Consider the following 17,493-nt stretch of genomic DNA (forward strand, 5'->3'; position numbering starts at 1 on the left):
AGGTTTCAGAAAAAAGTGGACCAGCATGTACACAGCGAGTCAGTATGGCCTTGGCACTTGGGAGGAAGATATGTCAAAGGAGTATTAGCATCAGTGCCTCAGGAAAGAGGGATTTAATCTTTATTTTTAGCATGCACATTTCTTTACTTCTGGACAACACATCATTTCCTTAATGATTAAATCAGATCTACAATGTATGTTTGATAGTCCATAAATTGGTTGTTTCAGTCAGCACAAAATACAAGTTAACTCGTGATAAGGCAGAATAATACCCGATACCTACCTCAATATGAGAAAAGTGATTTCATTATATCCTCTCAAAGCATATAAATTTGTAATTTCAAATGTATTGTGTTGCTTTTTGTAATGTTTAAATGGATACAAAGCAGCTTTTAAATTATTAAATTAATAAAAAGAAACAATAATCCTTTTGGAAGATACAACTGAGTGACTTCACTTTCACTTTTCACTTTCATGCATTGGAGAAGGAAATGGCAATCCACTCCAGTATTCTTGCCTGGAGAATCCCAGGAACAGGGGAGCCTGGTGGGCTGCCGTCTATGGGGTGGCACAGAGTCGGACATGACTGAAGAGACTTAGCAGCAGCAGTAGCATTGTTCCTTTGGCAAAGTATATGCCAGCAGACAAAATGTATTCTTTTTCATTGTAGCAAATAATAGAATAAAATCTGTCAGTTGTCACTTCCAGTTTTGGATAAAAATTTCCACGTAGAAATTTCATAAGTTCTTTTGAGACAAATGTTTTCTGTTCTTCTAGATCTGGTCACCATAAATACCCTGTGTGTTCTAGAGAGTTGTTGTTGCTGTTGTTTCCCAAAAGCAACTAAATATTTAGATCAGATCAGTCACTCAGTCGTGTCCGACTCTTTGTGACCCCATGAATCGCAGCACACCAGGCCTCCCTGTCCATCACCAACTCCCAGAGTTCACCCAGACTCACGTCCAACGAGTCAGTGATGCCATCCAGCCATCTCATCCTCTGTCGTCCCCTTCTCCTCCTGCCCCCAATCCCTCCCAGCATCAGAGTCTTTTCCAATGAGTCAACTCTTTGCATGAGGTGGCCAAAGTACTGGAGTTTCAGCTTTAGCATCATTCCTTCCAAAGAAATCCCAGGGCTGATCTCCTTCAGAATGGACTGGTTGCATCTCCTTACAGTCCAAGGGGCTCTCAAGAGTCTTCTCCAACACTACAGTTCAAAAGCATCAATTTTTCAGTGCTCAGCCTTCTTCACAGTCCAACTCTCACATCCATACATGACCACAGGAAAAACCATAGCCTTGATTAGACGAAACTTTGTTGGCAAAGTAATGTCTCTGCTTTTGAATATGCTATGTAGTTTGGTCATAACTTTCCTTCCAAGGAGTAAGAATCTTAATTTCATGGCTGCAGTCACCATCTGCAGTGATTTTGGAGCCCAGAAAAATAAAGTCTAACAATGTTTCCACTGTTTCCCCATCTATTTCCCAAGAAGTGATGGGACCGGATGCCATGATCTTCGTTTTCTGAATGTTGAGCTTTAAGCTAACTTTTTCACTCTCCATTTTCATTTTCATCAAGAGCCTTTTTAGTTCCTCTTCACTTTCTGCCATAAGGGTGGTGTCATCTGCATATCTGAGGTTATTGATATTTCTCCCGGCAATCTTGATTCCATCTTGTGTTTCTTCCAGTCCAGCATTTCTCATGATGTACTCTGAATATAAGTTAAATAAACAGGGTGACAATATACAACCTTGACGTACTCCTTCTCCTATTTGGAACCAGTCTGTTGTTCCATGTCCAGTTCTAACTGTTGCTTCCTGACCTTCATACAAATTTCTCAAGAGGCAGGTCAGGTGGTCTGGTATTCCCATCTCTTCCAAAATTTTCCACAATTTATTGTGATCCACACAGTCAAAGGCTTTGGCATAGTCAATAAAGCAGAAATAGATGTTTTTCTGGAACTCCTTGCTTTTTCCATGATCCAGCAGATGTTGGCAATTTGATTTCTGGTTCCTCTGCCTTTTCTAAATCCAACTTGAACATCAGGAAGTTCACGAAGCTGAACTGAAGCCAGCTGAACTGAAGCCAGGCTTGGAGAATTTTGAGTATTACTTTGCTAGCGTGTGAGTTGAGTGCAATTGTGTGGTAGTTAAGTGGACATAAACCAAAGAGAAATATGTTGCTACAGAATCTATCTTGTTTTTATTATTATTGTTCTATTTACATGTTTGTTTGTTTTGTTATGAGCAGAATCAAGGTTGACAACCATTCATTTTGCTCTTGCTAAGCAGTCAGCTACCAGGCTGCCTACAACCCTCCTGCCCTTGTAATCTGCCAATTTAAATTGAACTAACAGATGTGTAGTCTAAGTCACTTATACTTTTATTCAAGTGAAAATAAGATATAAATCAGACACATCTAAATAAATATGGATACAGAAATCCTCATTTTATTCAAGGAAAACTTTGTAAATTGTGTCTATGAGATGTGAAATTGCACACAAGTTAAAGCAAATAAGCAATAATGTCTCCTCCAAATATGAGATTCTATGACTTATAACATAGACAGCTTTATGAAGAATGTCATGCATTTTATCTCCACCACATCTAGCATCATGTGTATATAGTAGTAAACCTTATGGGCATACATTCTCAGTTAACCTTCAACCTTCAATGAACTTCATGTGTGAACTTTCACTTTTTACACTGCCTCCCTGCTGCTAGAGATCTCTCTTTTATCTTTAAAGAAAATATTCCATCCCCTTTTTAATTGTCATGTTGCTAAATTATCACTATCTTTCCAAACTCCATTCACTTCTTGATTCAGCTTCAAAACCAGGCTGGGTTAGAGGGCTTAATACTCAGGATTCAAAGACATTCAAAAGATCTATTTGGAAGTATCAAACAAATTTTTATAAGTAACAGAAATCCAATATTGTTATTAATATTTTTGCTCTATATGACAGGAAATAAATTTTTACTTGGGAATACTAAAACTTTCTGTGAAAAAAAAATTATAATGAATTTTCAGTGTACAACAGATACTTATTGTATGAAATTTATTAATAAACATGAAAACTGGCAAATTGCTAAATGACATAAATAATCTTTCATCATGGACTTTAATTTGTCTTAACAGTTTGATTGAACATACAAATCAAAATTATGATTTCATACAAACCTGTATATCATTGTCATTTGCATAACATTGTCCTTGTCTCAATTTTAATGGGAAAAGGTACTTATATAGGTTACCAATCTTCCTACAAAATCTTGTATAGTAAGAATTTAGCTGCTTGCCAGTTGCTTTACATACTTAACTCTCACAACATTTTGCAGATGAAAAAACAGAAAATCTGACAGTGAATCATTCTCACACTGTTGTGTGCTTGCATGTGTGTGCTCCATCACTGAGTTGTACCCAACTCTTTGCTACCCCATGGGCTGTGGCCTGCTAGGCTCCTCTGTCCATGGAATTTTCTAGGTAAGAATATTGGAGTGGGTTGCCATTTCCTAGTCCAGGGTATCTTCCTGACCCAGGGAAGGGTGTGTCCCTTGTGTTTCCTGCACTGTCAGGTGGATTCTTTACCACTGGGCTACCTGGGAAGCCCCTCCAGTGTTAATGGCATTTTAATTTGTCATTAACAACAAAGTTGGAGTCTTTGCAATATAATATTATACATGGCTTTTACATTTTCACTATAATTCAATGATTTAAATAAGTAGAATGTATTAACTGTACATTACAGACAAGGACATTAATAAAGCCAGGCACTATGATCTGCACATGGTCACACAGTAACACAAACTCTAAATAAGACATTAAGTTACCTAAATTTCAGTTTTTCCATAAAGCACTGTTTTGTATAAATTTAAATTCTGGAATTTGCCTTGTTCCTAGTTTTAAGTTCTGCCTTTCAGCATCTTTTCTTTTTGCTCTTCAAAGTTGCATGTTAATTATTTTTTCCTCACAAATCAGATAGACAGAATATTCTAAATTTAGAGAAAATAATGAATAATCTAAAGCAAACATAAAAACAAATTTCAATTTCCAATAGTAATATATTTAATTTGCTTAAAACAGTCCAATGAATGGCTTCTAGGTGAGTACTTAAGAAAGGAGAGCTAATAAAATTTAGATTTGCTTTTTACACATATTTTATAGATATTTTTAATGCCATCACATGCCAATTGTGTTGCTGTGCTTGTTTTACTGCACCTTAATATGTCAATAATACATAAGAATTCTTTCAAATTTAAATCACTAATAATTGGCATGCCACATTGCAGCAAGCATAGAGACCTCAAAACTAAGAATAAACTAATTGATATATGAGTTGTATTATTGTTTAGAGATTGCCCCCTGGAAATAAAATTAATATTACCTTATCTTGTAACAAGGCATTCTGAAAAGTAGTATAGATAAAATTACATTGAATTATTAATTGTGTAGACAGCCTGAGGTTAATAATGATTCTGAGCTGCTCACATTTCTGAAATCACTTTATTCTTCCAGCCATGACGTTGCCAGAAACAATTAGTAAGTCAAGAAGTGAGAAGGTAAAGTTACATGGAACTGAAATCATAATTAGCCTCTGACCTGGTTTTGATAACCAATTCAATTCTACTCTTCTGTTTTTTTCTGTTGAATAATGCAGATATGCCTTTCTCTTCTTTTCATAAATATACTTTAACATTTACTATTAAGTGATGTCCTGTACCACATGGCTCTGATCCAGGGGCATCACTAATGAGAATTTAATAGTTCTTAATAGTTTGCCATTAGCCAGTTCCAGTGTCAACAGCCAAAAGAGGTTAAAGTGAATACAAATAAATTGTCTCCATTGCCTTCCCTTTCCAGAGAACCCACTAAAGCAATCCTGGGGGTTTGATGAGCAGAAAATTTTAATTTGTTTCTTCACAGACATCCCTTAAGGTTATAGTACAGCAAAATGCATATGATCATTTTGATCCTGAAAAATAACAGGTATCAGTCAGAATTTGAGGTTCAAAGGAGAAATAAATGAAACTGACCTTAGAAGAAAATTTGGTATAGAGATGTACTGGTAAGCAGGGAAAAAGGATATAATTACTGGTCCTAAAAATCTAATAATCTTTGAGAATCAATATAGCATCTTAAAAAAGCTTTGTTAGCCTAAACTTAGGAACCATAGTTCTAGCTATGTTCTTTAAATCATTCTATGGCCTCAAGCTTAGAAAATAATCAGTGGAGGAGTGACATTATCAAGATAGTGACATAGGTTATTCCTGACTTCAGTTCTACTCACAAAACCAACTAGCAACAACCACAGATAAGACACCACTGTGAAAATCTCAGAATCTGAGGATAAGTCTGAAGCACTGCCCTTAACCACAAAGACTGAGAAGGACCTCAATAGAAGTGCAAGAGGAAAATTTCTTCAATGATCTCATCACATCTCCCCCAGAATGGCATGGTGCTGTACCAAGCAGGCCCATGAGACCTACAGCTTCACCAATGGGCAAAAAGAGAACCCAAGGTGGAAATCTACTTCTTCAGCATAGGAGAACATTTCCCAAGAGGCCCACACAGGTCTTACTTCACCTGGATCATTGAGAGAAACAGAAAATACTGGGGGAGTGGAGAAGGACAGAGTTTACAGCAACCAGCACTCATATTTCAGTGAATCTCATTCCTTCTTGCAGTGTCACCCTCACAGAGATTCCAGCTGTGGCTCTGCTCATCTTCAGAGCCGATCCAGTGGACCTATAAAGCCAAAAAGATTGGTTGGTAGTTCTGTCTGATTTGATTTCCTAGTCAACAGGCCATACTGGTCATGGAGACTACTCTGTGGCCTTACTCAAGCAGGGGGACAAATTAGCAGTGTCACCCAATTGCTAAGCATAGGCTCCAGTTCCACTGCAGATGGAAACTGGGCCATAGATGACCAGCAGCTGCAGAGAACATCCCTATGGCCTGTCTAGGCAGGGAGTTAAGCCAGTAGCTCTGCCCAACTGTTGAGCACATAACCTTTAGACATATGTACCAAGTAGTCTGAACAATGACCCCAAGTAGCCGTTGAGCCAGCCTACAGCAGCACCCAACCACAAAGCCCAGCCTACAACCTTATCCAGCAGCACAGCTCACCTATGGTCCTGCCTAATTCCTGAACACAGCCTGAAGTCTTATCCAGGCAAGGAGCCCAACTGTGACCCTGTCCACTTGTGGAGTCTAGCCTGAGGCTCTACCCAACAGGAAAGCCCAACCAGTGACACAGACCACCTGAGAGCCACAGGTCTCCAGATTCAGCCAACTGTGGGGCACAGCTAGAAAAGTCCCACTTAATAAGACAGCCTGACCAGCAACTTTGAGCAACAAGTCCAGCGACCAACACTGAGGCAGAGCCAATGACTTACTTGACTGGAAATTTCAGCCTACAGCTCTGTCCAAATTAGGCACAGCCGGATGCCCTGACTGATTGCAGAGCACAACATAAGGACCTGTCTTGACCATGAAGCACAGCCCATGTCTTTCCTGTACATGGAGTTCAGCCAAGGCACCATCCATTTGAGCACAGCCTGAGGTCCCAACAACCAGGAATAACTGCAGAGCACAGACTGTGGCTCTGTCCAATTGCAGACCAATTGTACCACCTTTCCAGGGAACACCAACAGTCTATGATCCCACCTAACCAGAAGTAATTAACAGCTTAGCTTGTAGCCCCATCTGAGTGTGAAACCAGAGAGTTGCCCCGTTAGAATATGCAACATAGCCAGCAGGCTCACCCAACCACAGAGCCCAGCCAGTGACACTTTCCTTCATCTCAGAGCGTGGGAAGTGGCCTTGACCAACTAGGACTCCAAAAGTAAGCTTTACTTGCCTATGGATACTACCAGCTAACATCTAGTATCAAAAGCTGAAATGACAGGTAAAAGTCTTTCCCCGAAGAAGAAAATGTGATGTCTAGAAGACTTACTCAATTGCACAGGTACCAACACAAAGATACAGAGATTGTAAAGAATCAAGTAAAACAAAAAAATACATCACCAAAAAAACACTAATAAACTTCCAATAAGTGACCTTGAGGGCATGAGGATCTGTGAAATGCCTAACAAAGAATTCACAATAATCCTTTTAAGCAATCTCAGCAAACTGCAAGAACACAGACAGCTAAATGAAATTAGGAAAACATTGCAAGAACCAAATGAGAAATTCAATAAATAGACCCAATCAAAAACAAAACAACAACGAAACAAAACCCCCCACAAACAGAAATCCTAGACCTGAAAGCCTACAGAATGTATGGTATAGGACTGAAGGAAATAATGCATGCATTATGAAACTCCTGAGAGAAAAGGAAAGAAAGAAACAGAAAATCTATTAAACAGTAATGACAAAAGCTTCCAAAAGGTTGTGGAGGAAAATGCACATCCAAATTCACAAAGCCCAGAAAAATAAAATAATTTGAGCCAAAAATATTTAGAGTGAGATATATTAAAATTAAGTTGTCAACAAAGACAAACAGAGAGTTTTGAAAGTAGCAAGATGAAAGTAATTCATCAAATACAAGAGAGTCCCTGTGAGATTATAAGCAAATTTAACAGAAGAAGCTTGGCAGGACAAGAGAGATTGGAATGAGGTACTCATTACAATGAAAGAAAAATCTATTTCCGAAGGATGCTATGCTGTCAAAGCTATCTTTAAAAAATTAAGGAAGCATAGATTTTCACAGACAAAAATTGACATTTTCATAACTAGATATATCTTAAAAGAAATGATAAATGAAATGGAAGCTGAAACTAAATGATTCTAGTAAATATTATAGAAACATACAAATGTGCAAAACATCCATAAAAGTAACTATCAAAGTATAAAAGTCAGATTCTCTAATATTATAATGGTGAAGTACCAATCAAAACACTTGTTAAAGAATAGGAAAGCAATGAAAAATAATTAAAAACTAAGAGTTGAGTCTTTGAAAGATAAACAAAATTGACAAAACTTTAGACTAATCAAGAAAACAAGAGGACTCAAATAAAATTATAAATGAAAAAGAAGACATTAAAATAAATATCACAGAAATAAAAAGGACCAAAACATACTACTGTAAACAATTATATATTAACAAATTGAGCATCTTAGAAAAAAATGCACAACTTTCTGGAAACATACAACAGACCAAGAGTGAATCATGAAAGAATAGAAAATCTGAACAGACAAGTAATATGTGAAGAGTAAATCAGTAATTAAAAACTTTCCAACAACAGCAAAAATTGTAGGACCATATGGTTTCCCTGGTGCATTCTACAGAGTAGATTGATTGGTGATTGATAGTGGGAATGGGGGGAAGTATTAAAATTATTACAAAATTCTAGTTATGATAAGTTCTGGGGATTAATTTAATAATATTGTACTACATACTAGAAAGCTGTGATGAATGTATACCTTAAAATGTATCACCGCATCTAGACACATAATGAATCCATAATTTTACTGGCACAACAAAGAAATCACTAGGTTCTGATTAGACCATGTATATAATGATATTGCTGCTGCTGCTAAGTCACTTCAGTCATGTCTGACTCTGTGCGACTCCATAGACGGCAGCCCACCAGGCTCCCCCATTCCTGGGATTCTCCAGGCAAGAACACTGGAGTGGGTTGCCATTTCCTTCTCCAATGCATGAAAGTGAAAAGTGAAAGTGAAGTTGCTCAGTTGTGTCCGACTCTTTGGGACCATATGGACTGCAGCCTACTAGGCTCTTCCATCCATGGGATTTTCCAAGCAAGAGTACTGGAATGGGGTGCCATTGCCTTCTCTGTATAGTGATACTAGCAGGCACAAATTGTATTTCAGACAAGTAAGTTATTTAAAGCCTCACCTACTGGTGAATTTAATGATGTTTATAAACTTCTGCCTTGATGTGAGCTTTCTTAGAGGCACTCACCTTCTAGCTCTGACAATCTTTTTTTGAACTGGTTATGACCCAACGCTGGGCTGGAGGAAGCACAAGCTGGAATCAAGATTGCTGGGAGAAATATCAATAGCTTCATATATGCAGATGACACCACCCTTAGGGCAGAAAGTGAAGAAAGAACTAAAGAGCCTTTTGATGAAAGTGAAAGAGGAGAGTGAAAAATTTGGCTTAAAGTTCAACATTCAGAAAACGAAGATCATGTTATCCAGTCCCATCACTTCATGGCAAATTGATGGCGAAACAGTGTCAGACTTTATTTTGGGGGGCACCAAAATCACTACAGCCATGATTTTAAAAGTCACCAATCATGGTGACTGCAGCCATGAAATTAAAAGACACTTACTGCTTGAAAGGAAAGTTATGACCAACCTAGACAGCATATTAGAAAGCAGAGACATTACTTTGCTGACAAAGGTCCATCTAGTCAAGGCTATGGTTTTTCCAGTGGTCATGTATGGATGTGTGAGTTGGACTATTAAGAAAATTGAGCACCAAAGAGTTGATGCTTTTGAACTATGGTGTTGGAGAAGACTCTTGAGAGTCCCTTGGACTGCAAGGAGATCCAACCAGTTGGATCTCCAACTAAAGGAGATCAGTCCTGGGTGTTCATTGGAAGGACTAATATTGAAGCTGAAACTCCAATACTTTAGCCACCAGATTCGAAGAGCTGATTCATTTGAAAAGACCCTGATGCTGGGAAAGATTGAAGGCAAGAGGAGAAGGGGGCCACAGAGGATGAGATGGTTAGATGGCATTGTCGACTCAGTGGACATGGGTTTGGGTGGACTCCGGGAGTTGGTGATGGACAGGGAGGCCTGACATGCTGCAGTTCATGGGGTCGCAAAGATTCGGACATGACTGAGCAACTGAACTAAATTGAACTATGACCCAATTCTGATACCACCACTGATTTCATAAAGCCCCTTCAAGTCTTTATAGTTTGGCTTTCAAATCTATAGTTTTCTAAAAATATTTTCTCTAAGTAATTAAAGATAAATAAAATGGCATATTTAATTCAATATTTCTACCTTTGCTTTAAATTTAGGTAGAAGAAAATATTTTTATTATGATTTTATTATAAGTTTAATAAGACCAACATCAGAGGGTCATCAGTTCAGTTCAGTTCAGTCGCTCAGTCGTGTCCAACTCTTTGCGACCCCATGAATCGCAGCACGCCAGACCTCCCTGTCCATCACCAACTCCCGGAGTTCACCCAGACTCACATCCATCGAGTCAGTGATGCCATCCAGCCATCTCATCCTCTGTCATCCCCTTCTCCTCCTGCCCCCAATCCCTCCCAGCATCAGAGTCTTTTCCGAGGAGTCAAATCTTCGCATGAGGTGGCCAAAGTACTGGAGTTTCAGCTTTAGCATCATTCCTTCCAATGAAATCCCAGGGCTGATCTCCTTCAGAATGGACTGGTTGCATCTCCTTGCAGTCCAAGGGACTCTCAAGAGTCTTCTCCAACACCACAGTTCAAAAGCGTCAATTCTCTGGCACTCAGCCTTCTTCACAGTCCAACTCTCACATCCATACATGACCACAGGAAAAACCATAGCCTTGACTAGATGAACCTTTGTTGGCAAAGTAATGTCTCTGCTTTTGAATATGCTATCTAGGTTGGTCATAACTTTCCTTCCAACGAGTAAGCGTCTTTCAATTTCATGGCTACAGTCACCATCTGCAGTGATTTTGGAGCCCCAAAAAATAAATTCTGACACTGTTTCCACTGTTTCCCCATCTATTTCCCAAGAAGTGATGGGACCAGATGCCATGATCTTCATTTTCTGAATGTTGAGCTTTAAGCTAACTTTTTCACTCTCCACTTTCACTTTCACTAAGAGGCTTTTTAGTTCCTCTTCACTTTCTGCCATAAGGGTGGTGTCATCTGCATATCTGAGGTTATTGATATTTCTCCCGGCAATCTTTATTCCAGCTTGTGTTTCTTCCAGTCCAGTATTTCTCATGATGTACTCTGCATAGAAGTTAAATAAGCAGGGTGACAATATACAGCCTTGACGTACTCCTTTTCCTGTATGAAATCAGTCTGTTGTTCCATGACCAGTTCTAACTGTTGCTTCCTGATCTGCATATCAATTTCTCAAAAGGCAGATCAGGTGGTCTGGTATTCCCATCTCTTTCAGAATTTTCCACAGTTTATTGTGATCCACACAGTCAAAGGCTTTGGCATAGTCAATAAAGCAGAAATAGATGTTTTTCTGGAACTGTCTTGCTTTTTCGATGATCCAGTGGATGTTGGCAATTTGATCTCTGGTTCCTCTGCCTTTTCTAAAACCAGCTTGAACATCAGGAAGTTCACGGTTCATGTACTGCTGAAGCCTGGCTTGGAGAATTTTGAGCATTACTTTACTAGCATGTGAGATGAGTGCAATTGTGCGGTAGTCTGAGCATTCTTCGGCATTGCCTTTCTTTGGGATTGGAATGAAAACTGACCTTTTCCAGTCCTGTGGCCACTGCTGCATTTTCCAAATTTGCTGGCATATTGAGTGCAGCACTTTCACAACATCATCTTTCAGGATTTGAAATAGCCCAACTGGAATTCCATCACCTCTACTAGCTTTGTTCGTAATGATGCTTTCTAAGGCCCACTTGACTTCACATTCCAGGATGTCTGGCTCTAGGTGAGTGATCACACCATCATGATTATCTGAGTTGTGAACATCTTTTTTGTACAGTTCTGTGTAATCTTGCCATCTCTTCTTAATATCTTCAGATGGTCATAGTAGCATGTAAAATGCCAGTAGACTTTCTTTTTTAACTTCGATGCCTAGGGCGTTCATTCTATATTTCTAATGCTCAACTCACTGTGTTTATTGTGGGTTACTGCATAGTTTTAAACATACATTTAAGTTAGGCTTCACATGGGTTGTTGCTCTATTTTATTCACAATTTCATAAGATTTCCTCAAAAGTCCTATAGAGTATGACAAACATTACCAGACAATTTAGTGCTCTTTGAGAGAAAGGCTCAGAGCAATTCAGCCCTGCTGAACCAGGCAAGCACAAATGATTAATTACAGTCAACTATCAGAAGAATTGTTATGTTGCATGATGAAGGTTGGCAGCCCTACCTGATCACTTTAGAGAAAAGATTAGGTTATTTATTTTCAAACTCACTTGTGTATCTGCTACTGATGCCATTGTTGTTATCATTCATGAAAATAGGGGGGAAATAGTCTAGATATGGCATCATGGGGGGGGGGAGAATTTAATAAATAATTATGTATATACTTTTATGTTATTTTCTTTTTTCTTTTTTTTAAATTTAAATTTGTTTATTTTAATTAGAGGCTAATTACTTTACAATACTGTATTGGTTTTGCCATACATCAACATGATATACTTTTAAAAATAAATGTATATATTGTAAAACAGAATGTTAAGTGAATATGGAGCTAATTTTCAACAAGTACATTTGTTTGTGATAAACCTAGCATTAAACACCAGTGAACATTTTCATACTCCAAATATTAAAAACATCTTAATAAAACATAGGATATAAGTTAATCAATGATTAGTCTTTGAAACTGAAGTTATATTTGCCCTTAATTGTCACTATCTTTAAGTTTTAATAACCATAAACAAGCAAAGGTGTTAGTCGCTTCTTGTTGTCTGACTCCGGAGAAGGCAATGGCACCCCACTCTAGTACTCTTGCCTGGAAAATCCCATGGATGGAGGAGCCTGGTAGGCTGCAGTCCATGGGGTCGCTAGGAGTCGGACACGACTGAGCGACTTCACTTTCCCTTTTCACTTTCATGCATTGGAGAAGAAAATGGCAAGCCACTCCAGTGTTCTTGCCTGGAGAATCCCAGGGATGGGGGAGCTTGGTGCGCTGCAGTCCATGGGGTCGCTGAGTCGGACACGACTGAAGCGACTAAGCAGAAGCAGCTTGTCTGACTCTTTGCGATCTGGAACTGTAGCCCACAGGCTCCTCTGTCCATGATATTTCTCAGGCAAGAATACTGGAGTGGCTTGGCATTCCCTTATCCAGGGGACCTTTCCGATCCAGGGATCAAACCCAGGTCTCCTGCATTGCAGGAGGATTTTTTACCATCTGAGCCATAGCAGAATAGCCATAGAACGATTAAATATTGTGTATGTGAAAATCTTTGTTGAGAGGTATGAAATTTTATACTCTAAACATATCACAAATAATTTTTCATCTTGATAACAGGCCTGTAGATGGAATACATTTTATATTCTTTATGTTACAACATATATATTTATAACATACATGCATTTATTTAATATATATTTATGTTACAATTTAACTATTTTCTACTGAAAAATGGTAACATTAATACAAAATCATAAGAACATTCCAGATTAAATTTTTCTTTCTTGTTATATCCTAATACTATAAAATTCTGAGGCATGGATCTTGTAACATGGAATAACTCATGGTCCATGAGTTCTGGGAGATAAGAAACTTTCTACGGGTTTATCAAATTTCAGTAGATCTGTGAACAAGGCACTGACGAACCTTTATTCAAGAATGCTTATACAGTGAACCACCTTAAGAAACAGAGTTGAATAGTCCTTCCTTATGGAGCAAACAGCAGATATGCTTGAAAGTGAAGTAAAAGTGAAAGTCACTCAGTCGTGTCCAACTCTTTGCAACCCCATGGACTATAAAGTCCACGGAATTCTCCAGGCCAGAATACTGGAGTGAGCAGCCTTTCCTTTCTCCAGGAAATCTTCCCAACCCAGGAATTGAACCTAGGTCTCCCACATTGCAGTCAGATTCTTTACCAGCTGAGGCACAAGGGAAGCCCAAGCATACTGAAGTGGGTAGACTATCCCTTCTCCAGCAGATCTTCCTGACCCAGGAATGGAACCTGGGTCTCCTGCATTGCAGACAGATTCTTTTTTTTTTTTTTTAAATAAAAACATTTATTTTAATTGGAGGCTAATTACTTTACAATATTGTATTGGTCAATTGAACTATCAGGGATATGCTTAGTGCCCATAAAAATTCAGAGTCCAAAGCCCTCTTCCTTCCATGCATCTCACTAAATGTGCATATATTAACCAGCAATCTTACCTTAGCCCTGTCAGAACTGGTACTCAAGAAATTGGTGCAAAAATACTAATACTTTGACTTCTATAGCTGTGAACAGTAAGCTGCCTGTTGCTCTGGGCAACAAACTGTCCTGTTTCTCTGATGCAGAAGTCTTGCATCTTCTACCGGTGTCCACAAAAATGTGACAGGATAACTTGTTAACATGCTACTAAGTAAAATCTCAGATCATTCATAGATGTTTGCAGAGAGGAACCCCACATTGACTGCTAGCTGATCCTCTTAAATATAGCTACAATCCCATAATAATTTTGTTATTGTTAAGGCTTTATAGCCCCACATCTTTGAGTTGACCCCAGCACACATAATTATTTGCACCGTTAAGGTATGACTCATTTGAGGAGACAGGATGACTGACTCTCCTATCCTGGGGAAAACAGAGTCATAGACTCCACCTCCCTGAAAAATGTATGAAGGATGTCTCTTGAATTGAAAATGATTAAGATATTGGAGACAAAAAGAAACCATTTAGTATATTAACACAAGAAGAGAAAAAAGAATAAACCACATTTTAAAATGTCTTTAATATGTCTATGAGTTGTAGTATTTTATAATCAATTTATGTAAGACAGGAGTTTTACCACTTCTTGCCAGTTTCTATAATGTAATATATCCAACATATTTGTACATTGTCTTGTTACTTTATATCATCATTTTCTTTCCATCTCTGACATATTTTTCCTCCCTGAGATTAATTATTTATATTTTATTTTCAAGCATTCCCATCAGTATAAAAATAAATATATTTAATTTTTCTAAATCGATAAAAAATAATGCATAAATATCTGAATATATAGTAGCTTAAGTTATCTACTCTCAATATCAGATATCCATTCAACTACTTGATTTATAGAAGCTGCCTTCAAAATCAAATATCAAGTTCAATCAAATCATATTAGATTGAAAACTCTAAAGAGTATGCTTAAAATAAGTTAACTAATAATTAGGTACTCTAGAAAAAGAAAAATGTTGTGATACTGCTACCTTCTACCTTGTTTTATCCTATAATCTGTTTGGTATTTTATAAAAGAAAATTAAAATGCATTTAATTTACACTCTTGTTGCAGCACTCTTTTTCATTGGGAATTATAAAAATACCTTCAATGGTTACTATTATGTACCTCTCTAGTATTTGTAATACAATATTTTGCTCACTTGGTGATTATGAAAGCACTTCTTTACTTCATCTTCTATTTTTATCCTCATAAAAATGGGGTCTGAGTTCACATGTTAAGGAAACACCATACTGAATATTGTTCAAATTTATATTTTATAATGAAAGATTATAGGTTTACCATAAGCTGTAGTCTTTTCAAAAAATGTTATTGAAGTATAGGTGACTTACAATGTATTTAATTTCTGCTGCACAGCAAAGTAACTCAGTCATAAGTATATATGTTTTCATATTATTTTAATTATAGTTCATCACAGGATATCGAATATAGTTTCCTGTGCTATGCATTACCCTTCATGGATCACTACCTTGTCATGGCAAAGGGGCTTGTGTGCCTCAGTGAAGCTATGACCTATGCCATGTAGGATCACCCAAGATGAATGGGTCATAGTGAAGATTTGACAAAACTTAATCCACTGGAGGAGGGAATGGCAAACTACCCTAGTATAAGTGCTGTGAGAACCTCATGAACTGTATAAAAGGACAAACAGATATGACACTGAAAGATGAGTCCCCCAGGTCAGACGGTGTCCAATATGCTGCTGGGGAAGAGCAGAGAACAACTACTAAAAGCTCCAGAAATAATGAAGCAACTGGGCCAAAGCAGAAACAATGCTCAGTTGTGGATGTGTCTGACAATGAAAGCAAAATCTAATGCTGCAAAGAACAGTACTGCATAGATACCTGGAATGTTAGGCCCATGAATCAAGGTAAATTGGACAAGGTCAAGTAGGGATAGTAAGAATAAACATTGACATCTTAGAAATCAGTGAACTAAAATGGATGGGAATGGGTGAATTTAATACAGATGACCACTGTATCTGCTACTGTGGGCAAGAATCCCATAGAAGAAATGGTTAGCCCTGAAAATCAACAGAAGAGTCTGAAATGCAGTACCTGGGTACATGCTCAAAAATGACAAAATAATCTCAGTTTGTTTCCAAGGCAAGCCTTTCAACATCACAGGAAGTCTATGTTCCTACCACCAATGCAAAGAAGTTGAAGTTGATCAGTTCTATGAAGATGCTAAAACTGAAACTCCAGTACTTTGGCCACTTCATGCGAAGAGTTGACTCATTGGAAAAGACTCTGATGCTTGGAAGGATTGAGGGCAGGAGGAGAAGGGACAACAGAGGATGAGATGGCTGCATGGCATCGCTGACTTGATGGACATGAGTCTGAGTGAACTCCGGGAGTTGGTGATGGACAGGGAGGCCTGGCGTGCTGCGATTCATGGGGTCGCAAAGAGTAGGACACGACTGAGTGACTGATCTGATCTGATGAAGACCTAGAAGACCTCCTAGAACTAACATCAAAAAAATGATGTTCTATTCATCATTGGAGATTGTAATGCAAAAGTAGGAAGTCAAGAGATACCTGGAGTAACAGGCAAGTTTGGCCTTGGAGGGACTTCCCTGATATTTCAGTTGGTAAAGAATCTGCCTTCAATGCAGGAGACCTGGGTTCGATTCCTGGGTTCGGAAGATCCCCTGGAGAAGGGAAAGGCTACCCACTCTGGTATTCTGGCCTGGAGAATTCCATGGACTTTATAGGCCATGGGGTTGCAAAGAGTCAGATACGACTGAGCAACTTTGGCTTTGACCTTGGAGAACAAAATGAAGCAGGGAAAGGCTGACTGAATTCTTCCAAGAGAATGCACTGATTACAGCTAACACCATTTTTCAACAATACAAGACATGACTTTACACATGGACATCACCAAATGGTCATTACTGAAATCAAATTGATTACATTCTTTCCAGTCAAAGATGGAAAGTTTGTTTATAGTCAGCAAAAACAAGACCTGGAGCTGACTGTGGCTCAGATCATCAGCTTCTCACAGCAAAATTCAGGCTTAAACTAACGAAAACAGTGAAAACCACTAAGCCAGCAAGGTATGACTGGAATCAAATCCCTTATGAATATGCAGTGGAGGTAACAAATAGATTCAAGGGATTAGATCTAGTAAATGGGGCACCAGAAGAACTATTGACAGAGACCCATACTATTGTACAGGAGGCAGTGAACAAAACCATCCCAGAGAAAATGAAAAGCAAGATGGCAAAGCGGTTATCTGAGGAGGCTTTACAAATAGCTGAAGAAAGAAAAGCAGCAAAAAGCAAGGGGAAAAGGGAAAGTTACATCCGACTAAATTCAGAGTTTCAAAGAATAGCAAGGAGAGACAAGAAGGCCTTCTTCAATAAACGGTGCATAAAACTAGAAGAAAACAGCAAAAGAGGAAAGACTATAGACATCTCTTCAG

The sequence above is a fragment of the Bos indicus genome, chromosome 12 (assembly GCF_029378745.1).
Source record: "Bos indicus isolate NIAB-ARS_2022 breed Sahiwal x Tharparkar chromosome 12, NIAB-ARS_B.indTharparkar_mat_pri_1.0, whole genome shotgun sequence".
Lineage (NCBI taxonomy): Eukaryota > Metazoa > Chordata > Mammalia > Artiodactyla > Bovidae > Bos > Bos indicus.